The sequence below is a fragment of the Chlorocebus sabaeus genome, chromosome 1, assembly GCF_047675955.1.
Source record: "Chlorocebus sabaeus isolate Y175 chromosome 1, mChlSab1.0.hap1, whole genome shotgun sequence".
NCBI lineage: Eukaryota > Metazoa > Chordata > Mammalia > Primates > Cercopithecidae > Chlorocebus > Chlorocebus sabaeus.
In genome coordinates, this window is record NC_132904.1 from 35,328,778 (window position 1) to 35,355,633 (window position 26,856).

General features: G+C 38.3%; 1 long non-coding RNA gene across 13 annotated transcripts in view; it reads left to right on the plus strand.

Moving 5' to 3' along the window:
• LOC140712033 (uncharacterized) overlaps positions 1-26,856 on the plus strand; it is a 257,877-nt gene that overhangs the window by 84,321 nt on the left and 146,700 nt on the right. For all 13 annotated transcript variants that reach the window (XR_012093464.1, XR_012093452.1, XR_012093457.1 and 10 more), the window contains exon 2: positions 13,283-13,365. This is a non-coding gene — a long non-coding RNA (uncharacterized lncRNA). The remainder of the gene's footprint in view (positions 1-13,282; positions 13,366-26,856) is intronic.

Here is a 26,856-nt window from a genome sequence, read left to right on the forward strand (position 1 = left end):
TTTTTAGTCTTTTATGTTCAGCCTTTATTTTAGGTGTGACTTTTAAAATAGCATATACTTGGATAATTTTTCTAATCCAATCTGTCTACTTTTGTCCCTGAACTGTACAAACTAGTTGATTTTACATTGTTCTGATGATAAACATTTTTTGATTTATTTCTCTAGCAAATTACTTCGTTATTTGTATTTGTCCTGCTTCTCTTTCATATTTATTTGAGATGATTAGTGTGATTTGTTTTCCTTGTATTCCCCTCTATTTCTCCACTCATTTAGAAGTTATACACATTTTCCCATCTGTAAAGGGGTAACACTGGCAACATTATATATAAATTACATATATGTAATTTAATGAAGTTTAAATAAATATTATTACCTATCCCCTTTACAATAAATGAATCTCAAAAGGCTTTAAATCTGATTCCTTTGCCCCACACTTAGAGAAAGTTGATTTTTTTTTAAAAAAAAAACTGAATTCTAAACCCATAAATTAAAAATTGTTGTTATAGTATGCAGCCAATATTTACTTAGATTTACTTAGAAGTTTACAGTTGTCATTGTTCAAGCTTATTTTTTTCATCTGATGTGTTCCTTCTGGTATCATTCTTTCTTCAAGAATATTTTATAAATTTTTTTAATATAATATCACCTATTGGTTATATACACTCTCAGGTACTTACTTTTAGTATAAAAATGTCATTATTTCTTCTCAATCTAGAAAATAATTTTACTGAACATAACAAATCTAGATTGATATTTATTTTCTCTAAAAACAAGATGTCACCACTCTATTTAATGTTTCCACTCTCACTGACTGAATCAGCTATGAGTTTTCTCTGTTGGCATCTTTTTTACTTGTGCTACTTTTAAGATAGTTTAATTCCTTTTAGCATTCTGAAGTTTCACTAGAATGTATCACGGTGTGAAATTATTATTATTTAAAAACTTGTGTTGGCCTCTTGAGATACCTGGATTTTAGAAGGTTTGTTGTATTCAATCAATTACAAAAAGCTTTTAACTATTAAGTACTCACATTTTATCTCTGATTCATTGTCTCTTTTTGTTCAATAGCTCTTTTCAGATGTATGTTTCCTCTTCTCACTATATTTTATATGTTCCATAATATCCCTTTTATCATTTTGTCTTTCTGAACTGTATTCAGAATACTTTCTTCAGTTCTACCTTCCAAATAAATGTATTCTTTTCTTTTAATCTGACTCTAATCAGCTGTTTGGTTTATTCTTCATGTTAAAACAAAACAAAACAAAACAAAAGACTTTTTTTTTTTTTGAGTCAGAAATTTCTTAAATCCCATTTCTCCCCAAACTACTCCCACCCACACACATATTTTCCCCAAGATAAGTCATTTATCTTTATGTACACTCTGATCTGATTATTTATTAGATATAAGACATATGTGACATTCTAAAATTTTAGCAAATTACTTTGTAGTTTGAAACTACTGATATTTGAATTCCACGCCTTCTTCATTGAATTGCTGTTTCATTTTACAGAAGCACATCCTTTCTTCTGAAAAAAGAAAAAGATATTTTGATTTAGTTTTCAATTATTTGTATTTCCAAACTTGATCTCATGGAACTCCTCATATTTTGATATTTGACCTTCAAATTGATCCTCTCTCTTGTGTCTTTCCTCTAAAATATACTTTTTTTTTCTTTTTGTCTTAATTTGTAAGTGATTTTACAGGCTTTTATCTCATAAATCATGTTTTTTTAATTAAAAATATTTATTTCAAATTTCTTATAGCTGTTTCATGCTTCTGGATACTTACTTGTTCATAGTGACTTTTCTTGTTTTATAGATTTCTTATCTAAATATTGTTAAGGATAAGTTAAGTAAATGTTTTAAAGCTTTTTCTTGTTCTTGAACTAATCTTTCCCAAGGCGTTTTTTTTTTATTTTTTATTTTTTATTTTTTATTTTTTTTGCTTCATAAAGAATTTTCTTTTATATTACAGAATTTATCAATGTCTGGACAGTCTTGCTTTTTCATTCAATATTTCATAATAAAAAATGAAAAAGGTGGGGCCGGGCGCGGTGGCTCAAGCCTGTAATCCCAGCACTTTGGGAGGCCGAGACGGGTGGATCACGAGGTCAGGAGATGGAGTCCATCCTGGCTAACACGGTGAAACCCCGTCTCTACTAAAAAATACAAAAAAATAGCCGGGCGAGGTGGCGGGCGCCTGTAGTCCCAGCTACTCGGGAGGCTGAGGCAGGAGAATGGCATAAACCCGGGAGGCGGAGCTTGCAGTGAGCTGAGATCCGGCCACTGCACTCCAGCCCGGGCGACAGAGCGAGACTCCATCTCAACAAAAAAAAAAAAAAAAAAAAAAGGAAAAAGTTGTGGGAAAAACTGACTAACCAGCAATCCAAGCATGAGAATAATAAGGTAGGGAAACATCCTTTATTCTGAGGGACTCTGAGATGCCAAACTGCCTTTACTCACAGGTACCTAAGTCGTCTAAGTCTACCCAGCCTTTCTTCATCATCTCAAGACTCTTGATTCAATTGTCTTATCAAAAATATCCTTTTCCTCACAATTGTTTTTCTCTCTCGTGGCTTCAATATAATATTTCATCTGATACTGTGCATACTAAATACTGGTTGCATACTATATGTATTCTTCCTTCAAGGACAAGATGGTATCCATTCTGTACATAGCTTTCATGTAACCTACCTGCTGCTAGCATCAGTCACACCAACCCTGTACCTGTAAGTCTTAAATTCTGGATTTCTCTAGCATTCTGAAAGGATATTCATCCTTCTCTCACCTTTAAAGTCCCCTTTATCTCTATTCTTTGCTGTAGCTTTCTCTGATCTCTTTTATAACATTTGTATTTCATTTTCTTGGTGTCTTGAGGAAATTTGTTGAAACATTTTGCCTTTATCAGCTTTCTTTTGTCTTTCTTTTGGTTTGTATCTACTTATTCCTTTATTATTACTTAGCTGAATTTTTACTAGAGGAGGGGAAAGCGTGTATAGTAAATTATTCTTCTCATCCAAAAAGCTTAGTTTATTCTTTTTAATGCTTGTATCATATTCCATAAAATGAGTATTTTTAAATTTTATCTAAAACATTTCTTACATATATATTTCTCATTCTCCATATTTTTCAACTTCAGTCATGTGCATGTGCCTATGTATGTGTATGTGTGTGTAATTTTACATTATTTCTGTGATATACTATAAGAGAACATACCATAAATGAGATTGTTTTGTTACTTGTTATCTTCTGTAATGTTCATTTGACAAGCCACCAAAAGAGTACTTTAGCAAAATATTTTATCAATTCACATTTCCAGCATTAATGTATTGGAGATACATTTACCCACGCTGTTGCCAACAATGAGTATACTGCCCTATATAATTATTACCAACTTGATATAAATGTATTTAATTATTGCTTAAATTGTTAAAATCATTAAATGATTAAAAACTGTTATTTAGAATTTTCTTTACCACAAGTGAGATTAAACATCTTTGCACATATTTTGTGGACATGGCTTCCTCTTCAGTTAGTTGCCCATTTGTATCCAATGACAATTTTATTATAAAAATATTTGTCTTCTTCCAAATAATTGGAGAGATTTTTCAAATAGTTAATATAATAAATTTTATTTGCTATATATTTTATTGTAAATATTTTCCATTGCTATTATTTTTCTTATAACTTTTATAAGGTGACTTTTGTACACTAAAGGTATATTCTTAAAATGTAGACATATGTCTGGATTCTGGGTACACTGTTAAAGACAAAAAGGTCTCCCATTCATAAGTTTTACAAAAAGTCTGTTTTCTATAGACTTGGCTTAAAATGTCTTAATTATTTATTTTCACATTTAATAGTTAATGTATATAGTCTTACATTTCCTATATTATATGAACAACAAAATCAATTTTTTTTCTAGTGAGAAGTCATTTATTCTAACAAAACTTATTAATTTTCCTTACTTCCTGTGACTTAAACTGCCCTCCTTGTTACATATTAAGTTTTCATATTTACTTTATTCTCTTTGCTGCTTATGAAATTCTGTTAAAACAACCTATTAATTGATTTCTGAGCCATTTATTATATGGTTTTGAATTTAAGGTAATCAGTAGTATCAAAAAGCACATCCTTTTTAGTATTTTTTAATTTTTAGAAATGTTCATGAATATCTAAAGATGTTTACCTTTCCATGATAACTACATTAATTTTACCCAGTGCTTTTTAAATTGAATTCTGTGAAGAATTGCATTCATTTATATTTAGAAACAATACATTCAGAAAGAAAACAACCAGCTCTTAAAGGTCCTCATAAGCATCTCAAGGAGTTTGCATCTTTTCTTGAGGTCAGCGTGTTTAAATGCATTTCTTGAGGTTGAAAATGAAAAGCCTTTGAAAAACAGAAGAAAAGTAGTCATATTTGAAATTACATTACTTTGTTTACAAAGTGAGGGGTGATTGAAACAAAGGAAGGCAAGCTCTGAAACAGGAAGTTCAGTAATGCAGCTGTTACTATCTTCAAGTTAAATATAAAGGGGGTGAATATGGCCTAAATGAGGAACACAGCAGTGAAGACAGATAAGTGGACAGATTTTAAAACTAGTAGGATCTAGTGTTGAGTGAGGAATGAGTGAAGCACTGGGATCTCCAACTTTCATAATTTGTTCACCACATCCAGGGACCAAAACGCAATACACTGTCTGTACTGAGTGGAACACAATGTAAATACAGAGCACATAACACTATGTAAATGTACTTATGACACAATTACGCTAAATTTAAAAGGCAGTCTGCAAATGTCATAAAATAAGTATGTTTTGTAAACAGAAACAATAAACAGAAAAAATATATCTAAAGCTATCATAACAAAGGAAAAACATTTATATATCTAATTTATTTTACAAAAAATAATAAAATGAAATATAACTAAAAGTTGCTCCTTTTTTACTATTGTACATAATAATTATTTTTTTTAAATACCATTGCTTGAGCATTTGCTATGTGCCTTGTACTGTGTTGACTCCCACTAATATTATTTACTTGCCACAAACTTCCTTTTAAGTAGGACTGTTTCTAGTATCCTTTCTATTTTTTTTCTTACCAGTTGAGGAAGTTGCTGCCTACAGAGATAAATCACTTGCTGAAAGTCATTTGTTTCCTAGGAAGTGACAGAGCCAGAAATGATTTGGAAGCTAACTTTCTTTTTCTTGTGTCCTTCACTGTATTGTGCTTATATTCAGTACTAACTACTGTCAATTAATAAATGACATCTTTTGGTGCCTCAGAGGAGAGACAGTAATTACAGAAGAACAGAAAATATATCCACACAAACAACACACAAAACAACTCACAAAAGCACAATACATTATTTACAAGACCATTACTTTAAAGAACTCTTAACTACTATCATGAACAAAAACAACTGATAGTTGTTGAAGATTCAAGAAAAACTTCTTGGTTATATATTAAAATCTATGGATCTATGCTGATATTCATGTTCTGACTACATCTGTCAGTAGCAATAACGCTTGTTTTGGTTATAAAAATTGTAATTAGGAATGTGAATGTCTTCATTTTCAGCCAAGAATACCATTTTTTCTTGTGTTTGGGGTCATTTGGGTCACTTGGAGAGCTCCAGATATGAGAAATCACTTTCTTTCTTTCATGATTCTTTTGTACAAAGTACCACATTCTGAACCAAGTACCACAGGATATGTCTCAGTATAACTGAGCCTCCAAAGTCCATTCTAATGTTGTACTTGATGACCTCTTTCTCTCTTTTCAATAAATATGGATGAAATCAGTTTTCAGGCTACTGTGTTATTCAGGGAAGCAAACATGCTAAATATAGCAAAGTATGATGGTAAGGCTGAGAATTTAAGAAAATCATCTAGTTCATGCACATTTACATGAAACAAAGCCTAAGCCTTTCAATTAGAATGAGCTGAAAGCCAAACTTGTGCTGAGTGCTGTCAGCACAATTAGCATTTGTATTTTTAGTAGTAGTCCAGGGCCCATGAATAGTGCCAGCATCACTTAAGATAAACCTGCTAGTCAGATAATCTGTGCTAAAAATAGTTAACCAAAGAAGAGCAATTTCTCTTTTTGACACATAGTCAAGAACCTTCTAATACAGGGTGATGGGTTTTGGCAGTGAGAGCAATCAGAAAAAAGTGTTCCACAGTGAGAATTCATTCAACTGGGTTCAGCAAGTAGAAGAAAAGAAAATGGGTTATTATATTGGAGAGTCAGGCATTGTGGCCAAAGGACTTTGAACTCCACAGAACAGCCCTGTATTTCAATTCCAGCTCTAATTCTTGTTAACCGGATGAGCAAGTTTTAAAACCAATTTTAGACCCAGTTTCCCCAGAAAGTGGGTTAAAAACAGCTGCCTCACAGAATTATTGTGAAGAAAATGCTGGCACAGGACCTGCACATAGTACTAATAAGCAATGGCTTCCAACTTCTCTTCATCCTTCTTGCCCTTCCATCATGTCTGTTCATTCCCAATTAATATTATGCCTAAGGCAGGAGAAACCACATTCAAATTATATCAAGGCACCATGTACATTGTCACTTTCTTTTGCTCCAGAGGCTGCCTTCTACTTCTTTCTTCTTCAGTGAACTCTGCTACACCCTCCCCATCCCCAACACCCCTGTCATTTGCTACCTATGCCACTCATCTGATGGTAATCTACTTGCCCTGTCCCATTCACCATCAGTATTTTTGTTAGATAAGACATTTTGTGATCGGGGGTGCATAGGAAGAAGAGATTCATTTGATGCCTCAGTGCAGTAAACAATTAGGTCAGAGCCTGTAGAAATATTTCCTTAACTCAAAAGCTCTGAAGAATATTGTTCTCCTTGTTCTTAGCCTCTGGAGCAGGGGTGTCCAATCTTTTGACTTCCCTGGGCTACACTGGAAGAAGAAGAATTGTCTTGGGCCACACATAAAATTCACTAACATAAATGATACCTGATGAGCTAAAAAAATTTGCAAAAAATTCTCATAATGTTTTTTAAAATTTATGAATTTATGTTGGGCCACATTCAGAGCCGTGCATACAGCCCAGGGGCCATGGGTTGGACAAGCTTGCTCTAGAGCTAGAAAGGGTTTGAAGGTCAAGAAGTTTACTAGTACAGTCTCTAGTCAAGTTAGGAGACTGAGAATCTCTCAGTCTGACAGGAAAAAGAGTAGTGCTAATGGCATATTTTTGTGGCTAACAAATGTTGAGCATGAAACATGACTTGGGAAAAGATCTGGAATAGCCATGAAGAGTCATAAGTTCTAGCCCTCACTCCGCCTATATTTTATCTGTGTGACCTTGAGCAAAATAGCTGTCTCCAAAGGAAAATAAAATGTACATTTGGATTCAAATATTCCCAAGAAAATGATTTTTTATGATTCATAAATAATTTTATTGGGAATTCATTTTATATAAAACACAAACATAGCACTTATAATCACTGTTGTAAGAACTTTATACATATGAACTTCTTTACCATAATAGCTCTATAAAGTAGGTACTATAATTATCCTCATAGTAGGAATGAAAAAACTGAAACCCGTAGAAGTTTGGTAATTTGACCTAGGTCATACAGCTTTTAAGAGGTAGAGACAAGAGTTAGAAAATATCAGATTAGCTGCAGCATCTCTCTTTTTAACCACTATACTTGGTCATACTTAAAAGTAAAATGTTTATATATTCCTTTATATATGTTTGTTATGCATCCTAATCACTGTACTGAAAAGGAATGTATTTTAATGAATTCTTTCACCTACGTACTATGCTGATGTCTGGGGCTGCCACTGACCCTAAGTCATCAGCAACTCTGATGAGGAACATCCACGATTCTTCTACTGTTCTAGTCATTCATTCATTCTTCTTTTTGGAAATGTGAGAGAAAATCTAACATTCAGAAATAATTAGCCTGTCTTTTCCAAGATCACAAAGGCCAATTTGCAGGTTAATAGTTAAATGCTTTTTTTAATCACAATCCTCAAGAATAAAACCAATTATTTAAAATGTCTTTGAAGTGACTTCAACAGCAGATGCTTTTCCTTCAAAGAAGGTTTTTTTTCTTTTTTTCTAATGTTTTCCATGAATCGGACGTACTATATGAAACTCATCCTTTGAGGTGATATGTTTCATGTCACCAAGAACCAAGAACCAGGCATAGATATACGGTGGTTTGCATGTCCATTTATTTTTATTTATTTATTTTTAATGTCTATATCTTTTTTGTAGAGATGAGGTCTTTCTATATTTCCAAGCTGGTTTTGAACTCCAGACCTCAAGCAGTCCTCCTTCCTCAGCCTCTAAAAGTGCTTGGGTTATAGGTGTGAGCCACCATGCTGGTTGATCCCTATGTAGGACACAAAGGTGTTCTTGTTCTGCTCCTCAAAATGTCTTAAGATATAACAATGAAAGAGAAGAGAGGGCGTAGTGTTATGCAAGGGCCTTTTGCTTAATCTTGTTTCTTCATGAAGCTCTCTGATTCTCAATTTTCTGATTGTAAAATTGGAAATAATGACCCTGAACTCAGTGAGTTACTCTGAGGATTAAGAGAGATTGTCTGTGTAAATTTCTTAGTGCAGTATCTGAAACATAATTCAATAAATAGTAATTCCTCTTTACTCTTATCTGTCACCTAAGACTGACCAAGATTTACATATATTCGTTGAAATAATGGAATTCCATGATTTGCGCAGATTCTGCATCCACAACTTAGTTGCTTTAAAAAAAATTACAATAGCACTAGACTTCTGTGTCATAAAGTCAAGTTAAAATTGTATTGATCAACTAGTAAACACTTCACTGTGGTATGTACTGAAGAGAATAATAAAATTATCAAAACTAGGTAATGTATAACTTGAAGGAGCTAAAAAATCCTGTTGAAAGACAAGGCTACCACTTTCTATCCACTCCCCACAATCCCCTCTCTCTCTCTCCCCCCCCCCTCCCTCTGTCTCTCCCTCTCCCTCTCCCTCTCTCCCTCTCTCCCTCTCCCTCTCTCCCTCTCTCTCTCTCTCTCACACCCACTCCACCAACACAATAGTACCAGAAAGGAATATAAGGTAGTGGAATGGTTGGTCTTGATTACAGTCACTGGCAGGGTGTTTGCAGTGGAAGTGGATTATAAGTTAAGACTTGAAAGCTTGAATTTTGATGGGCAAATAGGAGCAGGGAGATTTTTATATTGCAGAAACATCATCAGCTGTACATAGGAAGATAAAAATAGACATACTATTGGGATCAAGAGACTAGTCAGAAAGTGGCCAAGACTCATGTCTGAGGCATGGGGTCCAAGGTTTTAGAGACATTAAGTCCTAGAAGTTAAGCTGAGAGATTAGGAGTATATGTACTGGAAGACACTGTAGATCCAGTAGCTATTAAATCCACATGGTTTTTCAAGCATTGGAGCCTCAGATCTGGGAATTAATTTAGTAAACCACAAAAACACAACTACTTCATACTAAAAAAAATGAACTTAATTTTTAGGATGACTTTTGAGTCTCTCCAGCATTTGGGAGTCAGCACATATATACTCTACTGAGTCACCCACTTGCCCATCCATGACTCTTCCATTTGCGGAGCTTCTGGGCAAAACACTGCTTTTCCAACATTGGTTTGGGAACTATTATTTACAGTCCTGGGCTCAACAGCATCTAAGGAAGAAGGGCCAACTGGGAATGATCTTTCCAATGTTCTCTGAGGTCAAGGAGTACCGGTCTTTTCAGTGGAGCAGTAAAAATGATACCCAGGTTTTTCTGCCACTAGGCGTGGGCACTGTATTAATTTCCTAGGGCCTCCATAACAAAGTACCCCAAACTGGATGGTTTCAAACGACAGTAATTTATTGATTTGTATTTCTGGAGGCTAGAAGTCCGAAGTCAAGGCATTGGCAGGGCCATGCTGCCTCTGAGAACTGTAGGAAAGAATCTTCCCTTGCCTGTTTTAACTTCTGGTGTTTACCATCAATCCTTGTTGTTCCTTGATTTCTAGATGCGTCTCTCCGCTAACTGCTTCTACGTACATCACAGGGCCATCTCACTTCTGTGTGACTGTATGCATCTTATCTCTCACAAGGGCACCATTCATATTGTGTTAAGGGCCCACCCTATACTCCAATAGGACTTCATCTTAATTTGACTACATCTATAAAGACTCTATTTTCAGAAAATATCATATTGACAGGCACCAGGCATTAGGACTCCAACACAGTTTTTTTTGAGTGACGCAATCCAACTCAAAACAGAGACAATTATCTGAGAGATGGAAATAAGCCTCATGTGGATCAATAGAAATAGCTTTGCCTGAAGCTCAGGAATTTTAGGAATGCGCTAATAGTGCTGGAAAATTCCTGAGCCTTGATTCTGTCCTTCCACACTTACTTCTACTTTTTGAGAGCTGAGTTTTAGTTAGAAGGTATATTGCTTGAATAAAAAAAAATGCACAAGATTATGTAGAGATTTGAATTTATACATCCATTTCAAATTCATTACTATGTTTGATTTTCACAACAGAATGTGTAAGTCACAAATTATTATTGCTGATGGTTTAAATAAAACTTGTTTTCCACATGAGTGTCTGAACTAATTGAAAAATGAAATAAAATTCTAAGCAGATCAGCATGTTATTACCTTATCGCCTAATTATAGTCATCTAAGAATATCATCCAGCTTCTTAACACTGACAGACTTGCCCGCCCCTGGCAATCAGCTCTTCAGTGGGGCCTCTCTAAGGGAAGACCTGGCCCTTTTACAGCTTCTTCCTAAAAAGAAAAGAGAGGTGCTGAACAGAGCGCATTCATGTTATTCTCCATAAATTTACCATTCAAATCACACTATTCCAATTTTACTGGAGCAGAACAAGTAAAAGGGTAGAAAGAAGCTAGGAATGTTACCCTAATTGTGTTCTCATCACCTACAAGGAAACATCAAAATTAGCAAAGAAACATTTGTTCCCAACATTAATTACCAACGTTTTTTTTTTTTTTTTTTTCAGATGAGAAAAATGAGACTCAATGAAATACGATGATTTACTTAAGCGTTTTAGGCTATCTGCTAATTCTTTAAATTGTTTGATGCACCATCATTGTCTTCTGTTTGTATTATACACATGTTAAGCATAATATGGTCTCTTTATGTTATGCTTGTCATATGGATTCTTTTAAGATATGATTTTTGTACCAGCAACCCCTGCTATCATGTATTTTGGATGAAATAATTAATTCTTAGAAATCATGCTTTGCCATATTTTCCCAGTCAAAATGTATCATGTTGGCATCTTAAACTACAGTTGAACTCTGTAGTGCTCAGAATAACTGACTCCAGGGAAAATAAACCCTTTTATTATTTTAAGAACAAAAGTTGAACTTTGTCAAAAGAAGTGAAGGATGTTAAGTTGCCTTTTTGTAGCAGGAGTCTAATTATAGCCAATAATTGGCAATGATTCTGTGACTATTATAGCCATCAGGTCTCATGTCTACAAAATCAACTTGTTAACATACTAAGATACCAATCATGCTTAGATCTGTCTCTTTGGTATTTCATAGCACTTAGCACAATCGTAAATTATAAATATGGTGTTTATTTTCTTGTCTATATCTTACATGAAAATGTAAACTCAATTAGGAAAAGAATCACATTTGTCTTTTTCATTCTTGTTTCCAAGCACACTTTAGGCAAATTAACACAAATAAAGTGATTGAAGAAATATATGAATAAAACATTGTTATTTTTTATACATGTCAAACAATATAATACTTCTTTCATTCATATTTTACTTAGGTGATTTACATCTTTTTTAAGGTCTTAAGGCACTAAAATTTTTCTGACAGTTTTGATTTCCTTCCTCTTAGACAAGAATTTAGTATTGAGAGTAACAACATTTTATGGGGATACGCATCCCTTGTCTCCACTACTACCCCACCTGTATTTATCTTCTAATATACCATGTCCTGTTTGTTTTGTTTCTTCCTAATTCTTAGCATAGTCCTTGTCCTGTTTGGGATTAATCCATTCATGCCTCAAAACAAGCATTTGCAGATACTTGAGTCAAGTTGGTAAAATTTATTGAATGTCGACATTTCAAATGCTATAAATAAAGTATTATCTGTTAATATTTGTATAATGCTAGAACAAAAGTGGGAAAAGTATTTTTCCTGTCATTATTGAATGTTATGGCCTTGGGTATTAATATTAATTTCTTTCAAAAAATAAAGACACTAAGCTCAAGAAAATTTGGGTAACTTCCCAGGTTCCACAACCTTCTGTTCCCATTTGTTTCACACTTCATTATTAATAGGAATTTATATACTATAGTAAGCTGATTAAGAGAATTGACTTTGGAGCACGAGTGGCTTGGATCTGCACTCTTGCTAGCATCGACACCTGTTTGCTCTATGACTTCTCTGAACTTTTTTTCTTCACCTATACATTGGGGAAGGTTCTTTAATTGTGGCCCTTTACAGATACATCATGCATTTATAAGAGATGATCAATTACCTTGGGGTTATTCTGCTAGTAAGTCAGTGGTAATCTGAGAATTACTGAAGCTATACGGCAATTGAATGAAAATGTCATTGCTTAGGGCTCCCATAGCAATTTCTAAGAATTCACTTTCTGCGTGGCTAGCTTCTTGTGAAAGTAGCCTTTCATCTTCTGTGGATATTTCCCATGACAACATCTGTAATCTTTTACCTTTCCAGAAGCCCCTGCACTTGGCCATTCTTATTCCCATTTCAACTCAACATCCACAAGCATTTTGTGCATGAACTACTTTATGCAGACACTACTTTCTTTAGAACGGCCTTTCATGCTCCTGACCTTGGTAATACATAAAAATTCGCTGCCAGCCAAGGTTTAATCTTCGTGTTATAGAGACAGCCATGCCCACCAGACAAAATATCATTATAAAATATTGTTCTGTCGAGGGGTAATATTTTATAGTTTCTTGAGTCTTTCCAAAATTTCTAGTGTATTTGTTTGCCCTTGAAACTTTCAGTGAATAATAAATATCATCCTAGAATATAACCAATAAACATGTAAATTTTCCACTGGGCAAAAAGAATATAATTTCCCTCACTATGAGAGACATGTTTTTGATTAAATGATCATTGGTTCTTAGGATCTAAAATATAACAATGGATAAGGTCAGGGTGGACCTCTTATGCTGGGACCTTGGAGCGCTAAGCACTATGCAGAACTCTGTTCCCCATTTCTCTTTCCTTTCGTCGTCTTTCTCATTTTCACTATTTATTGCTTTTCTCCCAGACAGATACAGATGGAGGCAGTAGCATGGTAAAACATCAAAATCAAGCATCCAGCATCTGAATCCAAACAACACAAAGAACAAGGTAAGATGCCAACAGATAAGTACCCAAAACAGAGTTCGTGTTTTCCAAAGGTTTTCAATTATATCCTTATCACTCTCTGCAACTTCATTTGCTGTCCCCATTAGTTAGTTCCCTATTGGCTATGTTTGCAAGGTCATCATTTCTTAACATTATTTAAAAGCCTTTAACTATGTAATCTCTTTGCCTCTGGAGATAACAATCCTAGTTTGTGTTATAAAGAGTATTGCTTGTTGTTTTCCATACAGCATTTTTAGATCCCTTATCCCATTAGGCCTTCGTGACCCTTTGCACCATGTAGGACAGGAAATTTTGTTTCAAGTGTCCAAATGAGACTTGGAGAAGCTGAGTGGCTTACATGAGGCCACAGAGATGATAAGGGCCTCAGCTCCTCTTTGCATCTGTAAACACACCTTATATCCTAAGAACACTCAAGGAGGTTCTCAGAAAGCTCCTTAAAGTGATAAGTTCAGAAGAGCATCCATGTAATTATGGTTCCATAGATTGCTCTGGGTTTCTGTATTTGGGACTGGAAAGGTCTGAGAAGCTCTGACTAAAATATGGTCACATTACATTTGCTCTGCATTTTCCTCACTATGCAACATGTAGGTAATAACTGCATCTGGAAGCATATCCCAAATGAAATTGCAGCAGCTTGGGGGATGATTTATTGTCATTGTCACAGTCCTGTCTGATGGTCTCAGAACCCTAGGAAGGGGTGTTTAGGCCACTATAGCAGAAAACACTGGAGCCCAGGAAGAGTCAGAAATTTCCCTCACTGTTTTAGATTTTCTCACGGCTTAATGTACTATGGAATTATTTTAGCATTCAATATCTATCTTAAAGTGATGTTATTCCAGAGTTGCTCTGAATGTTATAGAGGGAGCTATGATAATTGGGCACATACAGGTATAAAGTATTCAGCTTGATGCTTTAAATACATAATTTATTTAATATTAGTAAAATTATAAGGAAGTTTTATTTGCCTACAATTTATGATATTAAAATTGAACCCAGGAGGTGACTATTTAGTATAAGTCAATCAAGTTTAAGATTAGCAAGGACAAAATTCTATTATAAAATGTTGCCTAAAATACAAGTGCTTCTCTCATATTAACCAATAATGGTTTATTAATCAAATGGCTCTTAAATCTATCTATCTATATATTGAATTTCTTGCCATTTTTTTCTATGAAGCATCCTTTATTTTCCTACTTCAGCTTCATAGCCAGCATTTTCAAGGCTCCAAATTTTATTGCTACCAATCATGTCACCATCCTTTCTCTACATTAGCATTTCTTAATGTTTGAGCTTTAAGTCTATGTGTCAATACAAGAATCCATAATTAGACCTGTGTTTTCTCCATCAGTGGACTCTATTGGTGGAATAGTGTCATATTGGATTCTGCAAAAATGTAACGTTTCAATATCTACTTTTGAGGTTATAATATTGTAAGCCACATCCTTAGATACTTGTTATAATTAAGACTTTAGTTTATTGGATTCCTATGTGTTTTCTAACATTAGGTGATGTAATATTTGCAACAAGCCTACATGTTAAGCATTATTCACAATTTACAGGGGGTACCCTCAAATTCAGAAGAGTTAAATAATCAGTCAAAGTTGCATAGATAATAAATGATGAGGCTTCCATCTGACCACAATTCTGGCCAACTTTGACATCTATTGTTGTTCAGTGCTAACTTCAGGTCTTAGAATCAAGCAATGTTTTCATGCAAGGGTGTGTCAGGATCTTCTTTGTTTTATACATATTAAGTTCTGTTATAGACCCAAGCTATAAAGTTCAGACAGAACTTTAGCTCAGAGGTTTTGAAATCCCAGAAAATATGTCGTGAAACTCAACATTTTAATAATACTAAACTATTTTTAGTTAATTCTATTTTTCATCAGAAGCAAGAGATAGTACAAGAGTAGCTGATGCAAAATCAAATTGCCAGCCAAAACAATTCTAACTTTTTCTAGATAAGCCTCTGCAATCAATATATTATTAAACCAGGAAAAAATATCTAGCAATGCAGGGAATGTAAGTTTACATTAATGACCAGGGTCTTGGTCCAGCCTGCTTACACTCAAAATTTATCTTAGATACATTGAATGAATGCTTACTATGAGAAAATTGGCTGTTGAGAACAGGAATCTGCCTCAAAATGTTAAGATCTATTTGTAAGCTTAGCTAACATTCATGTATTTCAAGACAAGCATAAACTATAAATCCTGGATTAATATACATGTGGTAGAGACAAGAAAAAGTATGAAAGACAAAGCAAGCTTTTGATTATATAGGGACACAAATTACTCCATGCTAGAGTTGGAAAGGACATTAGAGATAAGTGGATCTGACCTTTTATCATATTTTATACATTATAATGGTAATATATTCCTAGGAAAGAAAACACAAAAACTCTGAAAAGAAAACCAGGAAAAATAACTCACACCTAGTCCTAACACTCAAACACAAACACAATATACTGTGCAGAATTTTTGTTTTTTCTTTCTATAAAAAAATTATTTTAACACAGTTTAAACCACATTGTATATAGTTTTTTATATATATATATATAAAATTGTATAACTATAATTTGTATAGTTTGTTTTATTCAATAGTATATCATAAACATTATTCTATGGGATTATATAGTATTTCAAATAATAGGCCAAGAGAGATGTCTCATGCTTGTAATCCTAGCACTTCAGGAGGCTGAGACAGGAGGATTACTTGAATCCAGCTGTTCAAGCCAGACTGGGCAACATAGCAAGGCTTTGTCTCTACAAAAAAATAAAAATAAAGTTAGCCAGGCTTCATGGTACATGCCTGTAGTCCCAGCTACAAGGAAGGATGAGGTGGTAAGACTGCTTGAGCCCAGGAGTCCAAGATTTCAGTGAGTCATGATTGTACCACTGTACTCCAGCCTGAGTAACAGAGCGAGAATCTCTCTAAAAATGATAGTTATAATAATTTTAATGTCTAAGTAATATTCTACTTGGTGAAAAGATCATAGTTTGCTTAGCTAACCTCTTAGAATTGGACGTTTTTACTATTTCCCATTTGGGACCATCATATAAAATTCTACAACAATCATTTCCAAAATCAAGTTTTTAATTTCTTCATATTAATTTTTAAACTAGGTTCCCAAATGTGTAATCACTAGGTAAATATATATGTATGTCAAATTGCCTTTCAAATGGTTCTATTACTAGTAATGAAAAGAAAATCTCATTGTCCACACTTTCACTAGTATTACAGAACACAAACACACATACACCTACACATGCTGTTGCAGGAATCAGAGGACTGGAGAGACCAAATGGGTGAAATAGAAGGATTTATTGAGTGCACTTCAGGTCCAGCAGATTCACATCCAAAAAGTTGAGCCCTGAACAAACACAGGGTTTCACTTTTATACATGAAACCAAGGGGGTTGGCCATCTAGTGGCACGAAACTTACAGGGCAGGCAAGCAGGCTTACAGAAACAGAACAAAGGCAGTGAATCATACAGTGACAGCTTTTGCAACTTGAGGAAAAACAGGAACTTATCAAGCTAAGGCAGAGTTTACAGCTGGTACATGTCTTACTCAAGCATGTCTTGTGACCTTGTTATTTTACACGGAAGAGAAACAGGAATCTGTAAAACTTTGTGAAGTAACCTTGAGTTTCATTAAGGAAGGATTTACAAAAATGGAGGGGGAAGCTGGGAGAGGAGAAAAACCTGTTTTCTCGTCCTTGCCTATAACTGGGAAGAGAGGGGGCTCTGAAGCACATTCCTTGAGGGCTCTGGTTTTGCAGATAATGTTATGTTATCAAATCCTTTTCAGAGCTCTGCTGCCTATCGCTAGGTTTTGGAGCGAGTCATCCTAGCAAGAGAAGACTTGTCCTTTTCTTTTACTTGTTCTTTCTTTTTACATTTTCTGCTTCATTCCCCCAATTTTATGCTTCTTATAAATGAAGTTTTATAGAAAGCATCATCATCAGAATTTATCCCTTCATGAGGCCCTAGTTTCCTATTCAGCAGGTGTTGATATTAGTAGTTTGCCTGGTTACGGGAGCCTCAATAGCTGACTGCACCTTCTTAACAAGGAGGGGCAAAAGACAAGGAAGTATGAGGGAGCCCCCTAGTATGGCCAGAACTATTCCTACTAAGGTTTTAAATCCTCCAAGCGATGGAAACCAGCCCCCAAAGAGTGAATCTGGAGACCAAGTCTGCCCTGGGACATGGGCTAATTTCTGGATTCTGTAAGCTATTTGTTTGATGACTTTTCTATTGTCATCAATCTCTAGACAGCAATTAGTTAGGTTGAACTTTCTGCATACTTCTCCTTCTTGAGCTAGGTGGTACTCTAAGGCCAGTCTATTTTGGTAGATGGCATTTCTCATTTGTGTAGCTTGCCAGGCTAACAGATTTAAGACTCTTACAGTATCATTAGTAATTAGCTCAAGTACTGCCTGTAATTTTATGATGTGGTTCATCATGTATATAGGGGTGCAGTATCCCCACTTTCCATCTTCTGTCCAGGTGGCTGGGCCATAGTATTAGATTATTCTTTCAGGGGACCATTCATTGTCTTTCCAATTCCCTATGGTTATACCATCTCCTATGGTTATGACCCTCTTATTTTTCCTTTTAGTTATATCATAGATGGGATACCCTAAGACTTCCCCTTGCCTTAGTGGGATTAGAAAGAAAGAGTTTCTAATTGTTCTGAGTACACAGGCCCTTGACCATTTAGCTGGCAGTTGTTGATATGCCTGTGGCCCACAGATCCAGTAGAGGCCAGAGGGCACCTGCCAGGTATTTGGAACTTCAAGCTGGTACCAAGAGTGGTTTAAAGGAGGGAAATGGGAGAATGGACCTGGGTGCAGTGATTCGGAGTCATTCTTTATACCTCTCCATAAAGTTTTTCCTAGTATCTCATTGTAATATTGCTGTCCTAGGCAAGTTAATTCTCCTACTGGGTCTGTACAGGCTTTTCCCCAGCGAGCAATGCAGAATCTCCTGATAATAGAGGTTTTTAAGAGTCAGATGCTCAAGCTTGTGAGTGTTGGTTTGGGGAAGGGGATGGTCACAGTAAAGTTATTTTGAGGCATTATTTCCTTTGCCTCCCATGGCCACTGGTCCCCATGTTTGTTCCCCTACAGACGTAACATGAAGAGATGGGTAAGCTGCTGGCTATGCTTTCTGTCAGCTGGGCGAATAGATTTTTGGCTATGGGAGGGGGTTTAGGCAATTTCTGTTTGATCTGCTCATAGAATGACTTGAATTGTTGGGCTGAATGACCCGAATTTTCTTTATAATACACAGAAAATTATTTTTTCAGATAGTTTTCCCCCTTGGATTCTTGGTTAAATAGGAATGTCCTATTGGTGCTGCTGTTCCTCTAGTCCATATTGGTGAATTTGGCTCCAGGATTGTGAAATTTGCAAGATTGCAAGCATTATTTTACAATTTAGGTCTGCTTGGATTTGGGTAAACATGATCTGCTTTTGTTTAGTAGCCAATGTCACACAGTCCCAAGTGGAGCAAGCAGGGGAGTTCTTACATTTATACGACAAGTTGCTACAGGGGTGACGAAGTCTTTAAACATTGCCTGGCAGACATTGAAGTACAAAGATATAGTAACATACATAAGGCTAGTTATTCCCTGGGTCACAGATTGACTAGGTGGTCTGATTGTGAGTACAGGTTCCTAGGTGGGTTCTGGTACACTCATAATGAGTATGGTACAATAGAGTTCTGGTTATAGTGCTCCCTGACCATGTAGTCTGAGAACATTGGGGGCGTCCTTCCAATCCTTCCAAGAGTTGTCCTTTTAACATAGATAAGGGGATTAGTAAGAACAAGGTAAAGAGTGACATACTTACACCCAGCATGAATAGAAAAGGCTTTCTCCTGGTGAAGGAGGCTGACTATAGTGGCAGAACAAAGGAAAACAACTAGTATTACAAGGAAAACTATTAGACCCAATATTTCTAACTATATTACTTTACTCCAGCTCCTGGGGTGACTAGAGCAGAGCGGTTGTCTCCTCAAGCTTCAGCTGTCTGTAGACTGGTCAGCTTCCAGAATGACCAGTGTAGGGCAGTTGCTAGCTCCATTGGCAACCTGTTCTCACCATAGGATCAGCCGAATGGGATGGTCTGGTTCCTGTTGGGTGGTCCACTTGTCCTGGGCTGCTGGTTTCAGCCGACTGTGGTGGACCCAAGGTAAAATTCCTGCAACTTTAACAGCTGTGGGAATGGACAAGACTACAGTGTGGGGCCCATCCCATATGGGTCCCAAAGTGGTTGGATTCCATTTTTTAACCCAAACAGAGTCCCTGGGTTTAAAGGAGTGTGTTGGGTCTGTCAGTCTTATGGGCATTCTTTCCCATACCCAACCATGAATTTCTTGCATGGCTATTCCTAAAGCCTGCATTTGCATTCTCAAGGATAATTTCCCTAGTTCACAGAGATCACCCTTAATTTGATCTATGATTGGAGGTGGCTGGCCAAACAAGATCTCATAGGGCACCTGACTCGGAGGTGCACCTGACTCAGAGGAAAACCATGGGCAGGACCTGATCCCATCTCAGATGGGTTTCTTGGCAATATTTTTTCAGTAGCTGTTTGAGTTTCTGGTTAATGCGTTCTACTTTTCCTGAGCTTTGTGGCCGGTAGGCTGTGTGTAATTTCCATTTTATTTTTAACAGTCGTGTTAGTCCTTGTACTATTTTAGCTACAAATGCTAGCCCATTGTCTGACCCTAGAGTCAGGGGCAGTCTGAATCTAGGGATAATGTCCTTTATTAGCACAGTAGTTACTTCTCATGCTTTCTCTGTTCTGGTGGGGAAAGCCTCCATCCATCTTGAAAAGGTGCAGATGAGTACTAACATGTACCAATAGCCCTCTGCTTGGGGCAGCTCAGTAAAGTCCATGACTAGGTTTTCACAGGGTATGGCTCCCATTTCTTGAATTCCTGGGGGCTGAATGGGCCCCATAGGACACATAGAAATGATGTCCCAGTAGTGTTTCTAGTGCCACTTTTCCTATATGAGTTCCTTGATGGAATTGCTTCACAAATCTAGGGGCTACTATTTCAGGGATGGCTAGCCTCCTATTGGAGAATCTCCACCATTCTCCTTTAATGTAACTTCCAGTTTCTTTGGCAAAGCAGGCCCTTTCATTTGGAGAATAATTTGGGACCTCTAGAAGGGGAGGTTCTGGGAGGACAAGTAAAGCTATGGCTTCCTCTTTACAATGAGGGGTAGCCGTTGCTGCCTGTTTTGCCTCTCTGTCCACTTTTCTGTTTCCTTTGACCTCTAGTGTTCCTGCTTTTTGGTGTCCCTTGCAATGTATAACTGCCACTTTCTTTGGGGCCCACACAGCATTTAAAAGCTGTAGAATTTTTTCTTTATATTTTATTTCTTTACCCCAGCAATTATGAGTCCTATTTATTTATATATAGCCCCATGAACACGCAACATGGCGAAGGTGTATTTGGAATCTGTGTAGACATTGACCTTTTTGTCTTTTGACACCAGAGAGCTCTTGTCAGGGCTATTAGCTCTGCTTTCTGGGCTGATGTTCCAGTAGGCAGAGACTGTGAGCCTCTATCACTGAGTCTATCGTTACTACTGCATACCTGGCCCACCAGACCCTTTCTAATAGAAAACTGCTTCCACCTGTAAAGTATTTTACATCTGGATCCCTGAAGGATTGGTTGTGAGATCCCTCTGGCTTGAGAATACCTCGTCTACTGCATCTACACAACAATAAAGGGGGGCTCCTGGTGCCGGTTCAGTTGGGAGCGAGGTAGCTGGGTTTAGGATATTTATTGTCTCTAGAATTATGCAAGAATTCTCGCATAGGGGCCCTTGATATCGAATCATTCTCGGATTTGATAACCACTGGTGTCCTCTCTGATCCATTAAAGTTATAACCAAGTGTGGTACCCGGATGCTCAGTTGCTGTCCCATGGTCAGTTTATCAGCTTTTTGTGCCGGTAGGGCTGTGGCAGCTGGTGCTTTAAGGCACAGAGGCCATCCTAGTGCCACAAGATCCAATTCCTTGGATAAGTATGCCACTGGATGATTCCATGATCCTATGACTTGAGTTAGGACCCCTATTACCATTTGTTTTCGTTCATGGACATGCAGAAAGAAAGGTTTAGTTAGATCAGGCAGTCCTAAGACTGGGGCCTGGGTTAAGCCTTCTTTGATTTGTTTAAATGCCCTATCTTGGTCAGCCTCCTAAAGGAGGGGTTCCCTTCCGCCGCTTTTGTGGCTTCATATAAAGGCCTGGCCATCAGTGATAAATCTGAGACCCAAATGTGGCAGAACCCTGCTGCCCCCCAAAATTATCTTATTTGGTGCTGGGTGGTTGGAGCTGGAAGTGCACAAACAGCCCACTTTCGCTCACTGCCTAGCCATCATTCCCCTTGACTCATTTCAAAACCTAAATACTAGACTGTTTTGGAACAGATTTGAGCCTTCTTTCTGAACACCTTATATCAGGTTTTCCACAGGAGGTGGAGGAGGTGTTGGGTTCCCTAGAGGCAGTCCTCTTGCATTGGATCTACTGGAAGCAGGTCATCTATATATTCCAGCAAGGCACAGTTGTCATTTGGCTAGGTGTAGGCTTGAGATCTGAAGTCAGTGCTGCTTCAAAGATTGTGGAAGAGTTTTTGAACGCCTGTGGGAGTCTTGTCCGGGTGAATTGCCATTCACCCCATTGAAATGCAAAGATGAGCTGACTAATTGGTGCCAGGCAAAGACAGAAGAATGCATCTTTCAGGTCTAAGCAAGTAAACCAGACAGCACTTGCTGGAATAAGTCCCGTTAAAGAATATGGGTTAGGTACCACTGGGTGGATGGTCACTGTAGCCTCGTTCACAGCACATAAGTCCTGCACCAGCCTATATTCACCAGACAGTTTCTGTGCCAGCAGGAGAGGAGTGTTCCAGGGTGCCTGGCATTTGACTATGATTCCATGTTTGAAGAGTTTGCTGTGTTTGTGAATGCCCCATATGGCTTGTTGGAAAAGTGGGTACTGGTGGAACTGAACTGGGGTTGCCCCTGGTTTCAACTCTCCTACTACTGGTGCCTGATTTTTAGCCAGCCCAGGTGGGTTGTCTTCAGCCCATACTCAAGGCATTTTATTAAGTAGCCCATACAGTTCATTTATTCCCAGTTCTGGTGACTCTTTTGTGTATAGTCTCCATTTATCAGTCTGTGGGATGGTAAGGGTTATCACCATGGCCTTTGGGAGAGTCAGGTTTAAAGTCATATCTCCTTGTGGCCCAAAAGCAATCTGTGCTTACAGTTTTTGGAGTAGGTCTCTTCCCAGCAGGGAAACTGGGCAATTTGGGAGGTATAGGAATTCATGTTGAACTTCTTGTCCTCCTATGACACACCTCCTTTGCTGACAAAATGGCCTTTTCTCTGGGACCCCTGTCGCCCCAACAACAGTTGTATGGTGTTTGCATAGTGGCCTTATGGGCTGGGTCACCACTGAATGTTCAGCCCGGGTGTCTACCATAAAGTCCACCCCACTTCCACTGTGACCAGGGGCTCCTGGGGGCCTACGGTGATAGAGCCTGGTCTGGCCTAGTCTTCATATCCTCCAGTCCCTGTCAGCCTGATCAGGTTGGTATCCAGTTCCCTCAGGGTGCAGCAGCCCTTGGCTGGTGGCCTGTTTGTCTCACAGCCTTGGTTATCTTCTTCATTGTCCTATCTTCACTCATTTTTCCAGTGTCCTCTCATTTTGCATTGTGCACATTGATTCCTATCTAGCCTTGGCGGGCTTCGGGGCCTCTGACCAGCCTGACCCTTCCCGTGCCCACGTCTGCATCCCTTGGCGATGCCAGTTTCCCTTTTTGTGAGGGTTGCTGCAAGCAGATCAGTCTTTTTCCTAAGTGTCCGATCAGCTTCCTTTTTTGCCTCCTGGTCATGGTTGACGTACACCTTGGTGGCTACTTTTATAAGCTGAGTAGCATTCATGCCTGCGAAACCCTCTGGCTTTTGCAGCTTCTGCCTGATGTCCCCCTGGGCTTGTCCTACAAACACTGTATTTACCATGCACTGATTTTCAGTAGCCTCAGGGTCAAACAGAGTGTAAAGCCTGAATGTTTCACAGAGTCTCAGTTCCTTGAAGCACTTCTGAGATCTTTCCTAAATTGATTGCCTTATTTTTGCCTTCCCTTAGCCCTCGCAAAGTGCTGCTTGGTACTTCTGCAGGTGCTGAAACTGGGTTGCATCATTTGGGTCCCAGTGAGGGTCTGCTTCTGCTTCCCAGTAAGCGTATGCCTGGACATTAAGTGTGCCCTCTGGCACATTGGCTTCTAGCCAGTGGAGGGCTGCCTGGGTCACCCTTCGGCACTCTTCAGTATTAAACAGCATTAGAAGGAGTTGCTTGCGATCTGGCCAGGTTGGATTGTGTGTCAGGAAGATGGACAGAATTAGACCTATGAGGGCCTGTGGCTTCCCTGTATAAGAGAGGCTATGGTGTTTCCAGTTTAGAACAGTGGTCGAGAAAGCTGATAAATGAAGGTTTGTTGCCCCCCTTGAATCTGGTCATGTTCATCATAATAGAGGGGTCCCTGCATTTCCCAGAGGGGCATCTGCAAAGCCCAAGTACGGCCAAACTGGAGACAGCTTCCCTGATCATCCTGACTTTCCTCCTTGAACCCCTGGGGTGGGGGCTCTGGTTCCTCCCTCTGGGGTGAAGCTTGGAGTGTGTCATCATCTGAATCTGACTCCATGTGGGTCGTTGGCCCCTGCAAATGGGGGATCATGAAGTACAAGGAGGAGGGATTTCTGTTTCCTCTGGTGGCTCCTGTAATAGTGGTTTTTCCTGTCCTTTATGTGATTCCTCATTTATTTCCAAGCTGCCAGTGAAACTGGCTTGACTTTCACTTTAGGTTCAGCTCCAGCTTGAAGCATCTTGCAGTAAGCCACCAGGCAGTGCTGTAACCATGTAGGTCAGTTTTCGACCACATTTAGCCACGAGTCAATTTAAGGAAACTGGTTTGGGTGCCCTGGCTGTCCTCCAACACTGGTTACCACCCGATATACATGGCCAATTGTTCCTTTATATACTGTCCCTTCAACTGGCCATCTGACATCAAAAGAAGACCATTCTATTTCACACAGAGTTCTTAACCTCTAGGGGGTCAACTGGGTTCCATAATCTCCCTTGTAACCTTTTTTAAAGTTCTTTAACATGTATTCTAATGGAGTGGGTTTTGACAACTTGCCTCTCATTTCTCCCAGTTATGGTGCAACACACTCTCTCTCTCTTTTGCTTCAGACCAATGAGACCACCCCCCTCACAGGAGTTTTCAGACACTGCTTAGCTTTGGAGTGTTTGTTAATCTCCCACAATTACTAAACTGTGGGGTACCTCCCTGAGCCATATGCAGATCACCACTAGTCCTGTTGGTCCCGCAATTCCCACATATCATACGGCCTATGCTAAGAGACTGCAGCCCTCACACATCACTGCCCGCATTGGATCCTCCTGGAACTGCCTCTTTTACAAGCATTCACACACTTTCCCACTCCCAGTTCCTTTCTCAACCAACTTAGAGAGTCTCTTTGTCATCCTGGGTTGGATGGGGTGTAAGTTTCCCCAACTTTGCGAGCCACTCTTGCGTCCCGTACTGGGCTACTAGTTATACTCTGGGAGGTGATCAAGCTCCCCTTCCATCCTTATGGGATGGGTCCTGCCTTAGGTCCCAAACCTTACCATGGTCCTGAAGCACACTGTCCCAAGAATTGTCCTGTAGCCCCTTAGGTTCCGTTATGCTGTCAGAGAAGGGCACCAGGTTGTGGGAGAGCTGATCTCCTTTCTGTGTTGAAGTTCTCCCAATGGCACCTGGGGTCATGGGTCTCCCCTGGCCTGGGGTTCAAGTTCCACAGGCAAAGGAGACAGTAAACCTGTTGTCTCCAATCCCAGAAGAGCCCCCAGAAAAATACTGCAGAAATCAGAGAACCAGAGAGACCAAATGGGTGAAACAGGAGGATTTACTGAATGCACTCAGGCCCAGCAGATTCACATCGGAAAAGCTGAGCCCTGAACAAAGACAGGGCTTGACTTATACATGCAACTGAGGGGGTTGGCTATCTAGCAGTGCAAAACTTACAGGGCAGGCAAACAGGCTTACAGAAGCAGAACAAAGGCAGTGAATCATACAGTGACAGCTTTTGCAACTTGAGGAAAAACAGGAACTTATCAAGCTAAGGCAGGGTTTACAGCTGGTACCTGTCTTACTCAAGCATGTCTTGTGACCTTGTTATTTTACACAGAAGAGAAACAGGAATCTGTAAAACTTTGTGAAGTAACCTTGAGTTTCACTAAGGAAGGATTTACAAAAATGGGGAGGGGAGCTAGGAGAGGAGAAACACCTGTTTTCTCGTATTTGCTTGTAACTGGGAGGAGAGGGGGCTCTGGAGCACGTTCCTTGAGGGCTCTGGTTTTGCAGATAATGTCATCAAATCCTTTTCAGAGCTCTGCTGCCTATCACTAGGTCTTGGAGCAAGTCAGTCTAGCAAGAGAAGACTTGTTCCTTTCTTTTACTTGTTCTTTCTTTTTACATTTTCTGCTCCAATGCAAAACACACAAATTTGACAGGCAAAACCATTTTGCCTTACTCTTTAATACTACTCCCTTTGGACTCAGGCAGCCTTGTATAGGTTGTATGAGGGCATGGTTATACTTATGGGACCACTCTGACATTCTTCAAGACTTACCTGTCTTGAAGAGACAAGCATTTCACAGGGCCAAGTGGAATTTCCACACCAAATCCATGTTACCCCTTCTTGACTAGGCTCTGAGTACATTACACTCTGAAATATCATGCCCAAATAAACTTAAATGCATTTCCAGAGACTGTAGGGGCCCCCATCCCAGGCTAGTACTCCTAAGTACAAACTGCCCATGGAATGGACAACAGGCAGCTCTTTGTGGAGACAGTGACATGAGAAGAAAATAGTCATGTGGTCTCAGATGTACACACACATCTACTGTGGCTATCCACAGGAAGAAGAAAAGGCAAAACAAATGAGTTGGTTATTATTGCCATTCTCCATGCCATTATGATCCAGAACAAAACAGTGAGGAATATGAGAATTCTAAACTCAAACTTGGCCTTACAGAGCCATAGGAAGGTGTATTTATCAAAGTAGGAAGACAAAACACATTATTCACACTTTATTGCTTAGTTTATAACTCTGAAATATTTAGAAACATTATGTAGATCTCCATTTGTGTTCTTGCCCTGGGCCCTACCGATCACAGAGGCCTGACTGCTTTTATAGATTAAATAGATGATATATTAGGGCTGCCTATTTTCCCAAACTTACTAACTTCTATGAAATAAATAGAGAAAGCCTAGATGAACACCCAAATAAATTCTAGCAAATCTTTAACGATTTGATAAAGGCAGTACAAAAGGAAAATTACAGAAAAACATCACTTATAACATAATTAATCTTCATAGA